Below are 16,421 nucleotides of genomic sequence, written 5' to 3' on the forward strand. Positions count from 1 at the left end.
ATATACATATACAAATATATGCATATATATACATATACAAATATATGCATATATATATATATATATATATATATATATATATACATATATATATGCATATCTATTCATATACATATATATATGCATATCTATACATATATATACATATAATAATAAATATAAATATGATGTATATGTATATAAATAATATACATATGTATGTATGTATATATGTATGTGTTTGTATGTATATGTGTGTATATGTATATATATATATATATATATATACAGAGAAAGAGAGAGATAAAGAGGGGAGAGAAAGAGAGAGACAGGCAGACATAAGGACAAACAGAGACAGAGAGGGAGCGAAAGAGAGACAGACAGACAGACCTGTTATATTCTATATTATTATATTTTTACGATAAAGATATATTAGTATGTTTAGACAGATTACACAAACAGAATTTCGAAATTGATATATTTACGTACATCTTCGTAAGTGCCAGGGGGGAGGGGTTGGGGAGGAGGCGAGAGGATGGGAGTTTGATAGAGGGACTGGAGGTAGGGGGAGGGGGAGGATTGAAGAATTAGAAAGGGAAGGAGCGAAGTAAGGAAGAGAGGAAGGAGCAGAGAAGTTACGAGAGGGGAGAAGGGAAAGGGGAAGGGAGAAGGGAGAAGGGAGTAGGAAGGAGTTAAGAGTGGGTAGGGGGAGGGGGAAGGGGGGGATAGATTGCGAGAACATCCAGTCAATTATGGGAAAGAGAGATGGAGTAGTCACGCTACGGTCGACCTTGACGCCGGGAAGTGAGAGTGAGTGATCTTCACACACGGTCAGCGCGCCGACTCACACACACACAGACGCACATGTACGTTTACACGCCCATAGACATACTAAGAGACACACATACAATTATATATATATATATATATATATAGATAGATAGATAGATAGATAGATATGTATATATATATAGATAGATAGATAGATATAAAGATTTAGAGTATCTACATCCATATTGCGATGCTTATATATATATATATATATATATATATATATATATATATATATATATAAAGAGGCATATATAGATATATAGATAAAGTATCTGTGTATCTATCTATCCATCTATATATATATATATATATATATATATATATATATATATATACAGAAAGACACATGCTTGTTAACACACATACGCAATGCCATATACTTAGACGCACGTATCTTACGATATATTTACTTACACAAGCATAATTACAGACAAACGCACGCATGGTTAAGAAACCCAACATAACTACAGTCGGAAAAGAAACTGACAACTCACGCCATTTAAACAATAAAACTGTAACTCATCTCAAATCACGTGTTATTTATTTGAATTAAATACTCGGGAAATTTCGGCAGTCCTTCATGATACGCTCGTTGGCGTTCTTTTGTTGCGAGAAAGTTTGTCGATATTCACGCCAAAAGGTTAATTGCCCTTCCAATTTTCGTTTTTTAATGATTGGGGGGTTATCGGTTACTTTATTTCCTTGAGTTATCATTCAGGTTATGAGTTTTTAAATAATATTTGTTATCGACGTTATAGAGATTTTATATATTATATTGTTATCTATATTTCGATTTTTTTTAGCTACTTTTATTTACTATTGATAGCAACAATGTATTATCTGCAGGCTTCTGTGAAAAAAAAATCGGGTGGATATACAAACATATATTTATATATAGACCCACTAACAAACATTGTGGCGTTAACAAAATACTTTGCTATGGTATAACGTAAAAAGAAAAACGAAAAATGTCATTACAAACAACATCTACGAATAAGATACCGCGCTCAAAGTGAGGGGTTCCGAGATATGAGATTTACATTCGTACAGTTTCCGAGATTTTATATCCATAACGCATCATTTCGCGGATTAAACTATGACAAACAATATTACAATATGTATTATTATAAGTATAGTTATTACTGATTTTTTCTTCAATGAAGTGAAAATAAATCTTTAAATTGCTGATCATCCTGTGATGATTAGGATGATCAATTATTCTAGTTTAACATGATTCTGTTTTTATAACCTAAACCAGCTTAACCAAACGAGCTTAGGATCATCAAACTCTCTTTGAGTGATATAATATATATTACATGAAAGACGATTGCGTTCAATGATAATCCAGCAACAACTGAATAGTAACCCAGTAAAAAAAAATTGCACAGCAAAAGGCGCGGGAAAAAGATGACAACACTAGCTATCGGAACAGAATTAAAGACATTTGGATATCAGCATTTTCAGTATTAAAAAGAAAGGGAAATCTTTAAAGCAGAAATCGAACGAAATCAAAGATTCAGAGATTATAAAAAAAAAAGTACGAAGTAAAGTAACTGATATAAAGAAACAGAGAAAGATAGACAGATAGAGAAAGAGATGATATGTACAAGTATATATTGATTGTTATATATGCATATAAATATCCGGGTAATTTAAACTTCGATTGGAAATTATAAAATAGTCAAGTAAAACCCCAAAAACCCACACTATTACAAGTTAAAATTCAGAGCCAAACACAACTCTTAAAAAAAAAAATCTTCTAATAACACAATTTTTTAAGAACAATATATCTATAAAATAAAAAAAAATCAAACTTTTCAGTGTCGGTACACGGTATAAGAACCACCACACTATATGCGGACGGGTGTGAGCTGCTACCTTACCTTTGCTACACCAGTAGTGCGAGTGTACGGTCTTCAGTTCCGCGCGCGCCTTATATACACCTCCTTCCCAGTGGGTCAAGGGCATATACACAGATCTTTACGCAATGCTTTTAATCTCAGTATACCTATGCAATTAGATAATTTTTATTATTATTAGCATTGTTGGTGTAATCGATGTTAGTGTTATCGAACTATTTATTTTTTTTTTATTTTATTTATAATTTAGATTTTTTTTTGGTTTTTATGTAATATATATTTTTTTGTGTGTGTGCGTGATGATAGCTGTTATGGAATTCTGAGTACTGTCATGGCTGTGGGAAAATGTTGTTGTTAGTATTGAAGATATTTTTCTCATTATTATTATTATTCTCATTATCATTATTATCATTATCATTATCATTATTATTATTATCATTACCATTATTATTATTACTATTATTATTATTATTATTACTATTATTATTGTTATTATTATTATTGTTATCATTATTATTATCATCATTATTATTACAGTTAGTATTACCGTTGTTAAAGTTTTTATTGTTGCTGACATCATTATCATTACTATTATTGCTACTTTTACTGTTGTTATTTCTATTGTCTCTATATTCATAATTATTGTTGTTATCATTATTTTTATAATCATACTCATTATCATCTTGATAACTATTACCATATGCATTATTATTATGATAACTATTATTTTTGTTGTCTCGTTATCACTGATTATTGTTACTATCATTATTCCAGTTAATAATTATCATTATCATTATAATATCAATAGTTATCATTACCATTATGATACTGATAATTATCATTACCATGAAGGAAATAATTATCATTATCATTATGGTTATTATCTTTATAATTACTGCCATTATAATCATCATATCCATATGTGATATTTTATATAGACACATAGATTACACACAAACACACACACACACACACATACACACACACACACACACACACACACACACTCACAAACACACACACGCATACATATACGTATATATGTATGTATGTATACACGTATGTGTGTGCGTGTGTATGTGTACTCATACACATTTATTTCACATAAAACAAACAAACACATGAAACTCTCCTCATAGCAAACACAATGACAGGTATAATCGGAAAGACAAGCATGTCTCAAAACGTTTTATGCAAATGTAGATGTTCAGTCCTTTTTTTGCTCAATCTTCTCTGCTTAAACAACTTCCTGGTAAGATGTGAGTTTGTGTTTATGGATTTTATTTCGTCGTGTTCAGTAACGGAGACGGTTAGATATCGATTATACAGAAAGGAATATATTGATATGAACAATAAGGGTAAGTAAATATATAGAGACACACACACACACATATATATATATATATATATATGTGTGTGTGTGTGTGTGTGTGTAGATAGATGGATAGTTAGGTGTTTGTGTATGCATATGTATATATATACATACATATATATACATATACATATAAATATACAAATATGTATATATGTATATATACATATATATACAAATATGTATATATGTATATATATACATACATATATATACATATACATATAAATATACAAATATGTATATATGTATATATACATATATATACAAATATGTATATATGTATATATACATATATATACACATATGTTTATATGTATATATACATATATACATATATATACAAATATGTATATATGTATATATACAAATATGTATATATACATATATATACAAATATGTATATATGTATATATATATACAAATATGTATATATACATATATATACAAATATGTATATATACATATGTATACATATATATACAAATATGTATATATACATATATAAATACAAATATGTATATATACATATGTATACATATATATACAAATATGTATATACACATATATATACAAATATGTATATATACATATGTATACATATATGTGTATATATACATATATATACAAATATGTATATATACATATGTATACATATATTTACAAATATGTATATATACATATGTATATATACATATATATACAAATATGTATATATATATATGTATACATATATATATAAATATGTGTATATATACATATGTACACATATATATACATATATATACAAATATGTATATATACATATGTATACATATATATACATATGTATATACATATATATATATACATATGTATATATACATCTGTATATATACATGTGTATATATACATATATATACATGTGTATATATACATATATATACATGTGTATATATACATATATATATATACATGTGTATATAGACATATATATACATGTGTATATAGACATATATATACATGTGTATATAGACATATATATACATGTGTATATAGACATATATATACATGTGTATATATACATATATATACATATGTATATATACATATGTATATATACATATATATACATATGTATATATACATATATATACACATGTATATATACATATATATACATATGTATATATACATATATATATATATACATATGTATATATACATATATATACCTATGTGTATATATACATATATATCCCTATGTATATATACATATATATACATATGTATATATACATATATATACATATGTTTATATGTATATATATTTATATATCTATATATGTATATATAATTATATATCTATATATGTATATATAATTATATATCTATATATGTATATATATTTATATATGTATATATGTATATATATTTATAAATCTATATATGTATATATGTATATATATGTATATATGTATATATATTTATATATCTATATATGTATATCTATTTATATATGTATATATGTATATATATTTATAAATCTATATATGTATATATATTTATATATGTATATATGTATATATATTTATATATGTATATATGTATATATATTTGTAAATTTATATATGTATATATAGTTATATATCTATATATGTATATATATTTATATATCTATATATGTATATATATTTATAAATCTATATATGTATATATATTTATATATGTATATATATTTATAGATTTATATATGTATATATATTTATAGATTTATATATGTATATATATTTATAGATTTACATATGTATATATATTTATAGATTTATATATGTATATATATTTATATATATATATATATATATATATATATATATATATATGTATATATATTTATATATCTATATATGTATATCTATATTTATATATATACATATATATTTATATATATTCGTACACACACACGCAAAGAAAAAGAAAGAGAAAGAAAAAGAAAGAAAGAAAGAAAGAAATAGACTTTTTATTCTCGCGAGTATGTTCGCACTCGTGTCTATGCATCTCCAGCCCGCACCCACCACGCGTTCCGTGCGTGCGAGGGCGTGAATCGGAGAGGCGAGGGACTGAGCTCTCGGGCCTGGATTCGCTCGCCCTCGCCAGCCAGCGGAGGGAGGGAGTCAGGGAAGAGACGAAGGGGGGGGGGGGCGAAGGGGCAAGGCGACGGAGGCACTGTGCCCTCGATTTCCGGGCGGGCGAGGCACTTCCGGGCAACATTGGTCTAGGTGGGGAGGGCGGATGGCAGGGATGACTTAGAGCGTGGGGGGTGCGGAGGGTTGGGGTAAGAAAGCCGGGGTATGGGTAAGGTATATTGGGGTAAGAATGGCTAAGGATTTGGTAAGGAATACTGGGGTATAGGAAAAACAAATAAAAACACAGGTAGGGGTTAAGGAGATAGGTATAGAAGGAAGAGAGAGTGTTGGGAAGGGGAAATGTTGGGGTAAGAGGGGGGCAGGGTTAGGGAAGTGAGATAATGATGGGGAATAGTTGGGGTAACTCAAGGTGGGGAAATGGGGGTGGGAGGGTGATTACAGGTGAGGGGGAGTGGGTAAGGAAGGAAAATGGTGCATAATAGGGTGACTAGGTAGGAGGGAGGGGCGAGTTGGAGACGGGGGGAGGGGGGGTGACTGCAGGTAAGGAGAGGGGGGAGGCGGTTGCGAAATTTCTTTTGTGACGGACGGAGTGGAAACCAACGAAAAGAGAGAGAGAGAGAGACAAAGAGAGAAACAGAGAGAGAGTAGGAGAGAGAGACAGACAGACAGACAGGCAGACAGAAACAGATAGACAGAAGGAAAAAGAAAACGCCTAACAAAGACAACGAAAAGCAGAAACAAAGAAAAGAGAGATAGACACACACACACGCAAAACAGTCACACAACTTGGAAACAGCGACCTCCAGAAAAATAGAAATTAGACCACACACCATTCTGCCAGTAACTTCCTATGCATCAATTCACGCCTCATCACAGAATCCTCATCACAAAACCACATCACTAAAGCCGCCGTGGTCACACTTTCATCACCCATTAAACCCCATCATCACATCTGCCCTCACCATATCTGCTGTCATCACATCCTGCGAAATCTCACATGCCTCCATCACATCAGTCATCACCTCAACACCACATCACATTTACCCTCATCACACCTGCAGTCACCATATCCACTTTCATCACATTATTTTCCGTCATCACGACTACAGTCATCACAAAAACACATCATCACAAGCGTAGTCATCACATCTACTGTTGCAAAAAAAAAAATCATCAGCATTTACCTTCATCACATCATTATGTTGTTATCTATAATGACGTTCCAACGCATTATTCCACGTATATTGGTTCCTTGTGGAGAATTTATGGAAGGATGGGTGAGTGTAAGGGAGGGAGGGTGGATAGATGGATGGGTAGGTGGATAGATGGATGGGTAGGTGGATAGATGGATGGGTAGGTGGATAGATGGATGGGTAGGTGGATAGATAGCTGGGTAGGTGGGTAGGTGGATAGATAGATGGGTAGTTGGGTAGATGGATGGGTAGGTGGATAGATAGATGGGTAGATGGATGGGTAGGTGGGTAGATGGATGGATAGGTGGATAGATGGATGGATAGGTGGATATATGGATGGGTAGGTGGATAGATGGATGGGTAGGTGGATAGATGGATGGATAGGTGGGTAGATAGATGGGTAGGTGGATAGATGTGTGGATAGATGGATGGAGTGATGGATGGGTAGGTGGATAGATGGATGAACTGATTAATGGGCGGGTGGATGGATTAGTGGATGTGTTGGTGGATAGATGGATGGACAGGTGGCTGGTTGTGTGGGTGGATAGATGGATGGACAGGTGGCTGGTTGTGTGGGTGGATAGATGGATGGACAGGTGGCTGGTTGTGTGGGTGGAAGGATGATTCAGTGGATGTGTGAGTGTATAGACAGATGGACAGGTGGCTGGTTGTGTGGGTGGATGGATGGATCAGTGGATAGATGCATGGATTCCTTCCGCGCTCCTTTCTCTCTTTCCCGCCGTCCCAATAATTAGATAAATGGACAGCTAATGGGTAAGCAACCATTACTCAGCCCACACACAAACACCGCCACTACACCCACAAAAAAAAACACACCCTTATTAAACCAGAACACAAAACAAACACTACGCACGCCTACATACCCACCACCACGCCCACAAACGAACACGTCATTCCCTCTGCCCACAAACAAAAAAAAACAACTTTTACAAACGAACACCTCATTCCCCTGCCCACAAACAAAAAAAAAAAACTTCCACTAACGCCCACCCCATTCCCTCTGCCCATAAACTAAAAAAAAAAACAAAAAAAAACCCACACACTCAACCCACACCTAAAAATAACCACAAAATACAAACGAACCTTATGCACGCCCGCACGCCCACAAACGCCACTCTCGGAGAAACGCGTTTATTTCCGTCTCCGCCGCAACCTTCCCACGGGCGCGCGATGTTTAGGGAGAAAACGAAAAGTTGCGGTTTTGTTGTCTCGCCAGTTACGCGCCGGATGCTATGGAGTCACGCTGGAATATTGATTTGTTTATATATTCATTTATTTATTTATTTATTTATTTTAGTTTGTTTTTATATATTTTTTTTTTCTATCTCTTTATTTTTTTCATATTTATTTTTTCTTGGACATTTTTCTTTCCTTTTCTTGTTCCTTTTCTTTTTTTTTTTTTCCTTTTTTGTTCCTTTTTTTTTACTTCTCTTGTTTCTTTTCTTTTTTCCTTTTCTTGTTCCTTTTCTTATTCCTTTTCTTTTTTTTAATTTTCTTATTCCTTTTCTTTTTTCCTTTTCTTTTTTCCTTTTCTTGTTCCTTTTCTTATTCCTTTTCTTTTTTTATTTTCTTATTCCTTTTCTTTTTTCCTTTTCTTGTTCCTTTTATTATTCCTTTTCTTTTTTTAATTTTCTTATTCCTTTTCTTTTTTTAATTTTCTTATTCTTTTTCTTTTTTCCTTTTCTTGTTCCTTTTTTTATTCCTTTTCTTTTTTTAATTTTCTTATTCCTTTTCTTTTTTTAATTTTCTTATTCGTTTTCTTTTTTCCTTTTCTTTTTTCCTTTTCTTGTTCCTTTTCTTATTCCTTTTCTTTTTTTTATTTTCTTATTCCTTTTCTTTTTTCCTTTTCTTGTTCCTTTTATTATTCCTTTTCTTTTTTTAATTTTCTTATTCCTTTTCTTTTTTTAATTTTCTTATTCTTTTTCTTTTTTCCTTTTCTTGTTCCTTTTTTTATTCCTTTTCTTTTTTTAATTTTCTTATTCCTTTTCTTTTTTAATTTTCTTATTCCTTTTCTTTTTTAATTTTCTTATTCCTTTTCTTTTTTAATTTTCTTATTCCTTTTCTTTTTTCATTTTCTTATTCCTTTTCTTTTTTCATTTTCTTATTCCTTTTCTTTTTTCATTTTCTTATTCCTTTTGTTTTTTCATTTTCTTATTCCTTTTCTTTTTTTCCTTTTATTTTATCCTTTTCTTGTTCCTTTTCTTATTCTTTTTTTTTCCCTTTCTTGTTCCTTTTCCTTTTTTCCTTTTCTTATTCCTTTTCTTTTTTCCTTTTCTTTTTTCATTTTCTTGTTCCTTTTCTTATTCCTTTTCTTTTTTCCTTTTCTTATTTCTTTACTTTTTCATTATCTTATTCCTTTTCTTTTTTCCTTTTCTTGTTCCTTTTCTTTCTTCCTTTTCTTATTCCTTTTCTTTTTTCTTTACTTTTCTTGTTCCTTTTCTTTTTTTCGTTTTCTTATTCCTTTTCTTTTTTTCCTTTTCTTATTCCTTTTCTTGTTCCTTTTCGTTTTTCTTTACTTTTCTTGTTCCTTTTCTTTTTTTCCTTTTCTTATTCCTTTTCTTGTTCCTTTTCTTTTTTTCCTTTTCTTATTCCTTTTCTTGTTCCTTTTCGTTTTTCTTTACTTTTCTTGTTCCTTTTCTTTTTTTCCTTTTCTTATTCCTTTTCTTGTTCCTTTTCGTTTTTCTTTACTTTTCTTGTTCCTTTTCTTTTTTTCCTTTTCTTATTCCTTTTCTTGTTCCTTTTCTTTTTTTCCTTTTCTTATTCCTTTTCTTGTTCCTTTTCGTTTTTCTTTACTTTTCTTGTTCCTTTTCTTTTTTTCCTTTTCTTATTCCTTTTCTTGTTCCTTTTCTTTTTTTCCTTTTCTTATTCCTTTTCTTGTTCCTTTTCGTTTTTCTTTACTTTTCTCGTTCATTTTCTTTTTTTTTTCCTTTTCTTGTTCCCTTTCTTTTTTCTTTACTTTTCTTGTTCGTTTGTTTTTTTCCTTTTCTTGTTCCCTTTCTTTTTTTCCTTTTCTTGTTCCTTTTCTTTTTTCCTTTTCTTGTTCCTTTTATTTTTTCCTTTTCTTGTTCCTTTTTTTCTTTTCTTATTCCTTTTCTTTTTTTCCTTTTCTTATTTCTTTTCTTTTTTTCCTTTTCTTGTTCCTTTTCTTTTTTCCTTTTCTTGTTCCTTTTATTTTTTACTTTTCTTGTTCATTTTTTATTTTCTTATTCCTTTTCTTTCTTCCTTTTCTTATTTCTTTTCTTTTTTTTCCTTTTCTTGTTCCTTTTCTTTTTTTTCTTTCCTTGTTCCTTTTCTTTTCTTGTTCATTTTTCTTTTTTTTTCTTTTTTTGTTCCTTTTCCTTTTCTTATTTCTTTTCTTTTTTTTTCCTTTTCTTGTTCCTATTCTTTTATCTTTTCTTGTTCCTTTCTTTTTTTTCCTTTTCTTGTTCCTTTTCTTATTCCTTTTATTTTTTTCCTTTTCTTGTTCCCTTTCTTTCCTTTTTCTTTTTCATTTTCTTTTTCATTTTCTTTTTTATTTATATTTCTATTTCTATTGCTATTTCTATTTCTATTTATATTGCTATTTCTATTTTCTTTTATTCTTATTCCTTTTCTTTTTCTTATTCTTATTCCTTTTTTTTCTTATGTTCATTCCGTTTCTTTTTCTTATTCTTATTCCTTTTCTTTTTTTTTCTTATGTTCATTCCGTTTCTTTTTCTTATTCTTATTCCTTTTCTTTTTCTTATTCTTATTCCTTTTTTTTTTTCTTAATTTTCATTCCGTTTCATTTTCTTATTCTTATTCCTTTTTTTTCACTTTTCTGTTCTCATCCTTTTATTTCTATTTTTCCTTCTCTTTTTCTCATTTCTCTTTTTTTCTCTCTCCCTCTCTATCTCTCTCTCTTTCGCTCTCTCTCTCTCTCTCTCTCTCTCTTTCTCTCTCTCTCTCTCTCTCTCTCTCTCTCTCTCTCTCTCTCTCTCTCTCTCTCTCTCTCTCGCTCTCTTTTTCTCTCCATAATTATGTTGATTATCATTATCGTAATTATATTCATTACCATTATTGTTAGTACCGTTATTATTATTATTATTATCATTATTATTATATTGTAATAATAATTATTGCTATTATTACAATAATAGCAATAATTATTATTATTGCTATTATTACTGTTGTTATTATTATTATTATTACAATCATTATTGTTATTATAATTGTTGTTGTTTTTGTTGTTGTTATTACCATTCATTTCATTATTATTACTATCGTTATTAATATTATCATTGTTAATATCATTAAAATTATTCTTGTTATTATCATTATTATGGTTGGTATTACCATCATTAATGTTATCATTATTATCCCTATTATCGTTATAACATCATTATCATTCTCATTATCATTTCCTCTGTCATAAACTAATAATAAACTTTAATATATCTCTATTTCAAATATACAAACCATCTTTTTTTAGAACATCCTAATTTCCACACCCTAGTTCTCACACACCTATATTTTCCTACATATCACAGCTGTAAGTTCAGCATTAGGTGTGAAGACAGGTGAGCATTCCCTAATGAGCGTGTTACCGTAGGGACAAGGGGACGTATACAGAAGGGACAAATAACATCACATGAAGATACTATCATACACGGTTGTTGAGAGGATGATGTATTCACAAATGTGAAATATCGAGTGCAAAGTTAATTACATGCGTAATTTCTCGCTTTCTGTTTCTAATAATGGTAGTAAAAGTAATTAGAATAGCAATAATAATGATAATGATAATGATAATGATAATAATAATAATAATAATAATAATGATAATAATAATTATATTGGTAATAATGATAATAATAATAATTATAATATCAATAATGATAATAGCAATAATAAAAATAACAAAAGTAATAATAATGATAATGATAATAATAATACTGATAACAATAACAACATTAATGAGATATTAATATTGATTTGATGAAGACACTCTTAATAATAATGGTAATAATAACAATGATAATTGTGGTGCAACTATTAATAAAGATTATAATAATAACAATGATAGTAATAAAAATAACTATAATTCTGATACTAATAACAATGATAATAATAATAATAATAATAATAATAATACAATTCAAACTGAAAATATCACAGAATATCGAAAACAAATCCCATTAAAAAAAATGACCTCCCTCACTTCTTATCAGAATGAAAAACCTCGACCTCCAAATCTGCGACCACGGATTGGAACAGACTTGTGCACGCATCCGAACAGATTTTTTGGCGCCAAGAGAGACGTTCATGATCACAAATTAAACTTTAACGTGGCGATGGATACGATCAGTTTGAAAGATAGAGCTTACGGCAATTAAAAATAATAATAATAATAATAATAATAATAATAATAATAATAATAATAATAATAATAATAATAATAATGATAAAGCAGGTTGATAGACTGAACTTATGCCTTTGTAGAAAAAAAAAAAAAAAAAAAAAACTAGATGGAGGAGATTCTAATAGAATGATCATGAGCTTATACCGATACAGATTTAAATGAATTGGAGGAGCTACATCATCGGATAATATGGACATAGTAAAACGGAGAGCAGGAAAATAAACATTCGGGGGGTAAATATAAGTTTATCATTAACTTTCTTAAATTTAGCGTAAAACAAATATTTATTCATTAGATGTTTTGACACCAGAAGATAAACATGAAAATAATGTAAATATATGCCTTCTTTTACACTTGAATGATTATATATTTAAACTATAACGTAAGACTTTGCAGCTTCCCGACTACCTGCTCTGATGCCTTTTCCTCATCTCCATCTTCATCATCATTATATAATCATCACTATCGTTATTACATTTCTTCATTTTCATCTTCATCTTCGTTTGACGTGGACATCATATATCTCCTATATCTGAATATTCGAAAACTCCACTCTTTACCTTTTAATCGTAAGTTAACTTCTGATTCATCCCTCTCTGATACTTCATATATAAATCACTTCGATGGTAGAATACTATTGAATAAAAAAAAAAAATACTTCTGTTGATAAAAGCATCGTTATTGCCACATTGTATGTTGTCGCAGGTCGGTCATCAGCGAAAATTTCTTACGAGTTATAATGACAGCTTCTGCTTTTCCAAATACAGGAGGAACCCCGAGTATTGACGACGTAATAGCCTACTTTCAGAGTTCCAGACAAACGTAAAAAAAGAGACTCATAAAAACTCGATTACTCTGACAATCCTATACCTCTCTTTTGATAAATAACTTCCTTTGTAAATAATAGAGAAGATTATGACAGGAAAAAAACAATATTCAGGTAAGTCTATTCTCAGAAAATATTTTTGGATATAGTGCTTCTTTCTGTCATTTTATCGAGACAGTTGAATATCTTGCTATTCAGAGATAACCAATTTTCTCTCGTAGGCCATTCTTTCCCTTTAAGTTTCAAGGTCAGACCCGGAGTGCCTCAAGGAAAGGTCATAGGGTCAACGGTGTTCCTTTCATACATTAGCGACTTGCCTCCCGCACTTTCATTTTTGGCTAGTCTGTTCGTCTACGGTTCGTTGACCTCGGGGCGACCGTCTCTTTGAACCGACCGACTCTCTGAACCGACCATTCACAACAATGGAGGGTAAGAGAGTCCTGGATAACACGAACACACAGAGATGTGAAGCGTGCACAATCATGGGTCTTAGGACATGTAGAGACAAACATTTTTTTCAGCGTTTGAAGTCTTATTGAAATGAAAAGTAACTCTGAGTCAAACATTATAAACTATCGTAAAAAAATCGCAATGTAATAATTACCCTTCACTTTCCCCTCTATTCTAATCGTCATTATTGATAGTAACATTGCTGCTATCACCATCATTATCACAAATATCATTACAAGCTCCGAAGTATGTATACGCCTGACATAAGCTCTGTACATGCGATCCAATACATGTGCTATATACTAAATATACCGTATATACAGTCCTACTACGCGTGTGAAAGCCTGTGTTAAAACCGACCAGTTCTGACCTTTGTTTTGATTGGTCGGATCAGAAAGTACCCCCGGGCGTGGCATTTCAGGTGGGCGTAGGGGAGGGATTTAAAGAAGGCGTTAGATAGAATAATAACGAAGAGAGTAATAATGATACTGATAATTGCGATAGTGATAAGGATAATGATAATAATTATGATAGTAATGATGATCATGATAGTAATGATGATCATGATAGTAATGATGATCATGATAGTAATGAAGACTGTGATAATGATAATAATAGTAATGGTGATGATAAGAATGAGAAACTAGTATAATGATGGTGGTGATGATAATGACAATGATAATCACGATACTGCTAATAACAATGATAATAGTGAGTATGATTATAATAGTGAGGATAATAATAAAAGTATTAACAGTGATAAAAGTTGGATCACTCCTTCTTCTTGTCCTTTTTTAGAGAGACTTTTCGTACGCAAAGATAACACGTTTTATTTATTGATTAGGCCTAATATCTTTAAAAAACTATCCAGTCGCTTGTTCATTTATGTTTAGTTGACAGCTACAGTTTTTAAAAATTAATTCCGCTGTCGATATTTACATCTTTTAAAGGTAGATATATATTGTTTAATGATATGGTAGACAGTCAAATCTCCTCGTGAATATTGCCAGTTAAAACACAATCGCTTTGCTCGTCCATTTTGAAATCTGACGAACATAGCCAGGATCTCATTTTTGTAAACTGTCAAATTGTCAATAACAAACACTATCCAAGAACCAGTGCTAAGACAAGTACGTAACACAAGATAATGTGAATGAAAGTCAAAAGAAAATCAATAGGTATGTATAGAGAACTTTATAGAATTGATAACTATAAATGTGAATAAAGGCCATGGATTAATAAAACGAAATTTCATTTACTCACAAAAATTCGCTTATCCGTACACGACGAGTTTCAAAATATAGTGTTGTTGATCTGTTATCTTTTACGTAATGCATTTCCTGACATCCGAGAGTATTGTTATTATGTCATTAAATGATATTGGCAAAACTTGCTTGCAGTTTAGTTGCATTGCATGCAGTCTGTGCTAGTTACTGAGGCGGAAGTCGTTTTTACAAACTCTCGGACGTAACGGTTCTAGAGGTTGCTATAAAACCGCGATTTCTGAAGATTTATTTAATCCTTGTTTTTATAAGCTCATTTGTCTGTCTGTTTATGAAATACATAAATACCTCACAGTCACACACACTTATAGACACGGACACACACACACACACACACACACACACACACACACACACACACACACACACACACACACACACACACACACACACACACACACACACACACACACACACACACACACACACACACAAGCATGCATGCACGCACGCACACACACACACACACACACACACACACACACACACACACACACAAGCATGCATGCACGCACGCACACACACACACACACACACACACACACACACACACACACACACAAGCATGCATGCACGCACGCACACACACACACACACACACACACACACACACACACACACACACACACACACACTACTTCATAAAACAAGCACACATACACTACTCCAGAAAACAAGTACACACACATACGAGTTTATGAAGCAATGCACTTAAAGATGGCAGTAAAAATAAATGCACAACTGCAGTGCTTCAAATGATTGTGGTTTGTAGCCGGAAGTTCTTTGTATATCAATTTATTGTCTTTCTTTTAATTTACCCTTGTAACCGTATGGTATAATTTGTCATCTTGCTATTATTAGTACTTTTGGTACTACAGATATTTAGTGCATCATAATGGTTATGATAAAAAAGCGTTATTATCACTATCTTAATGATAATGATTGTGAATGATGGTGTTAAATGTATTGATGGTAATGATAGTAGTAATAACAATGATGAAAAGGATGATGATGAAAATGTTAATGATGATATAAAATGAAATAATAATAATAATGATAATTATTATCAGAGCTATTATTACTATTACTAATAATAAT

General features: G+C 30.7%; 1 protein-coding gene across 1 annotated transcript in view; it reads right to left on the reverse strand.

Annotated features, from left to right (window-relative positions):
- LOC125041399 (C-type lectin mannose-binding isoform-like) overlaps nt 1-2,790 on the reverse strand; it is a 5,842-nt gene extending 3,052 nt beyond the window's left edge. The window contains exon 1 of the mRNA XM_047636309.1: nt 2,697-2,790. The gene's annotated coding sequence lies outside the window, so the exon portion shown is untranslated. The remainder of the gene's footprint in view (nt 1-2,696) is intronic.
- Nucleotides 2,791-16,421: the final 13,631 nt, after the last annotated feature.

Source organism: Penaeus chinensis, chromosome 30 (genome assembly GCF_019202785.1).
Source record: "Penaeus chinensis breed Huanghai No. 1 chromosome 30, ASM1920278v2, whole genome shotgun sequence".
Taxonomy (NCBI): Eukaryota; Metazoa; Arthropoda; class Malacostraca; order Decapoda; family Penaeidae; genus Penaeus; species Penaeus chinensis.